The following is a 3,358-nucleotide window of genomic DNA, read 5'->3' as shown; positions in this document are numbered from 1 at the left end:
TTCGGAGAGTTTTCATAAGATATTCGTTCACTGGGTTTAATTTTAAGGTTAATTTTCAAATTTAAGGTTAATATTAGTGTTACTTATTTTGTCAGGACTGTTTTCAAATTAAATAAATCGAAAGGTTGTTATATTTACGATAATGCTTTTTGTTTTAAGATATAAACATAAAACTATGAATTACTCGTATATATATATATATATATATATATATATATATATATATATATATATATATACATCTTTATATATATATATATATATATATATATATATATATATAATAAATTCGCTTTTAGCCGTTTATATAAAATAAAACGCTTTTATTAAATTTGCCGTAGCTTTCGACCTCTCGGTCTTCTTCAGCGGCGTTTATTTGTGAATAAGCATATCATCTTTAGCGGAAGTGACGTTATATTATCGCACGTTACATTGCGCGCCAATTTTAGTCTTTTGTGTTTAGTCCATATGTAGATTGGTTACCTCCCCTTATCTTTCGCTACTCTCTATATAGGGATCGGTACAAGCTAATTTTACCGGTCCAAAATTGGACCGGTTATTTTTAGAAACATATCAGGGGAAATAATCCGTGTACCGTTTCCGGTTTATTTTCCCAAACTTTTTGACAGCTGACAGGAAAGAATGAAAGCTCGTTCTAGTTAAATAAGATTCATAATAAATATGCAACCTGAGTACTATATGATACATAATATCCTCGCGTTACTTAAAAGTGGTAATTCTTGATTTGTGAGCATGTGGATTTTTGTATTTGATCTAGTTATCAACGGAATGATAGAGAGATTAAACAAAATAATCCGGGGAATGCCGCGCGCGAACCATAACATTGTAACGTCACGTCACGAACGGCGCTACCGATTTACTTCGCGTTATCCAATTAAAATCGCCGATACATTAGCCTGTACCTGTTGTATATTATAGTCAACGAAGTCAACGGTTATATTCAACGGGGGACCAGTTAAGTCCATATGGTGTGAACGTCCTCAGTTTGCGCTTCCAAATTTGTTCGATGGTCTTCCGGTACTCGTCGGTTCCATTTAATTTTTCGAGTCCCATGACCCGGAAGTCTGCGACGCTGTGGCTGTTTGTGTAGAAGTGCTCGGCTACCGGGTCGTTGTGTCTAGTCCGTATCCGGGACAGGTTAAGAAGATGTCGCTGGTACAGGGTATCTCCCGTTTCTCCTACGTATACGAAGGTCTTTCACCGTTCGCAGTGTACAGCGTAGACTACATTGGTGTATTTGCAGGTGACCTCGTTCCGCACATTGTAGCTTTTGCCGGTGGTGTTGCTGAACTTTTCAGCCTCCATCATGTATGGACAGATTGCGTACTTCTGTGCCCCACAAGGTCCGCTCCTGTTGGGAACTCGGAAAAACAACCGGTTCTGCTTTTTATGAACCAATATGTCTTGAAGGTTGCAGTCTCTTCTGAATGCTGCTACCGGGGGTTCAGGAAATACGTTTTTCATATGATCTGAAATGTGGAGTGTTGGCAGGTGTTTCCGGAGGATATGGCCGACATTTGGCAGCGCTCTGGAGAAAGTGATAACGAGCGGTACCCTGGAAGTACTTTTTGAAGGCACTTTCGTATGCAGCAGATTTTCTCGCTTCTTGCTATCAACTTTCTTCAGCTCTGTCTCGACGAATCGGCCATTGTATCCTCGCTTCTGTAGTTGCTCTTTTATCTCATCTCTGTGTTTTTTGTAGTCCGTCTCTTCCGAACATATTCCTTTCAGCCTCACACCTAAGCCGTACTTAGAAAAACTGATGTACTCAAAGGAATAAAATACTCTTAACAAGCATATATTATTGCGACCATCCGGTGGTCTTTTACTTGAAGCAAGTGAAGAACTGCACTATATGGGATAAAACATGCGTATATATCCAGTCTATGTAATGGGACATTTTACACCATGTATACCTACTTCTTATTACAAGTCTTTACGATGATTTGAAGATTTTAAGATGGTTCTTGAATTGTTTGAACAGGAATTGAATTTTCCCGTACTAAAAACCAATTTAGAATAATGATGTTGGGGCTTAATATTTCATCGTGGAATTTGTTAGGTTATACTACGGCTTATTCACTTTTTTAAACACATAAACAGGGAGATTGGATAGTGGCATCATATGATATCAATAGTTGAAGAGTGCTTTGTTCTCTTTGTTTATGGAAGATGGTGTTCCTGAATGAAAATCAGGAAATATTATCCCAAAGAGGTAGTTATGTCGAAATATATTAAGATAAGTATGTTAATGTGAAGCCGTGAGAATCAGAAACAAATACAACGAAACACATAATGAAGAAACTGCCAATTTATGAGAGCTACGAGAAGTATTCGTCTTATAACGGAAAAGCAATCTAAATAATTTCATATTACATTATGTTTGTGGAGCAAAAAACAAACACATCTAAATGATTTAAATGTACATTAGCAAGCAGATTATTAACATTAAACATAATGCAATAATGCAATGTGAAATACCAGTACACAGTACATTTGGTTTAAAAGCTTTGTAATAACATTAATCACCATTTACGAAAATTAGGTTTGATTAACGTTTTACCCACTGAACGTATCACTGTATTGTACAGTTGAAAACACAAATGTACTCAATAAGCAGTATTTATAAGGTATTATCCGACTTCCTACAATTTATGTTTTGATTGAATTCACATATTATAAAATATATATAAACCTTGAGATGATTGCAAAATTGTATGTATATGTATCTGAATGGGTTGGAGAGTGTTTTTGTTGAAATAAGCAGCTAATATAATAACGAGAGCGCCGACGGCTTTGGAATTATATTGGCAATATACGGGGATGTTGCTGCTGAAGTAAAATTTAAAAAAAAGATGACTAATTGAAAATATAATAGGCTATCAAACAGAAAAGTTTTTTCAACAAAATGTACAAATAAATGAAACAAGAAGTGGTGAAAAATTGCAAACCATCCTATATCAATCCGAACAACATAAATGTGTATCAAGGGATCATGGTATTTTGCGAACATGTAAATTCCCGGACGTAAATGTTATTTCTGATGGGCTAGACGTTAATTTATGCTATTGTTTTAATTAACATCATCATAACATTCTTACAATTTACGAAACCAAATGACTTTTACTTGAAACCCACATAACGTCATTTTAAATCATTTATATTATTATAAGCTAAAACCAAAGGAATCGCTCGCAGACGTTATCTACTAGTTTAAAACCTTAAACCACATAACTTACCTTTCAAAGTCTGCATCTTGTAGGAACAGCAGTGCGGATAAATAGTGCACTACTTTCCAATATGTCTTGCAATGCGTGAGATGTTACTTTCCGCCTGC

Source organism: Dreissena polymorpha, chromosome 8, assembly GCF_020536995.1.
Source record: "Dreissena polymorpha isolate Duluth1 chromosome 8, UMN_Dpol_1.0, whole genome shotgun sequence".
NCBI classification, from domain to species: domain Eukaryota; kingdom Metazoa; phylum Mollusca; class Bivalvia; order Myida; family Dreissenidae; genus Dreissena; species Dreissena polymorpha.
Note: the sequence above shows the minus strand (reverse complement) of the source record.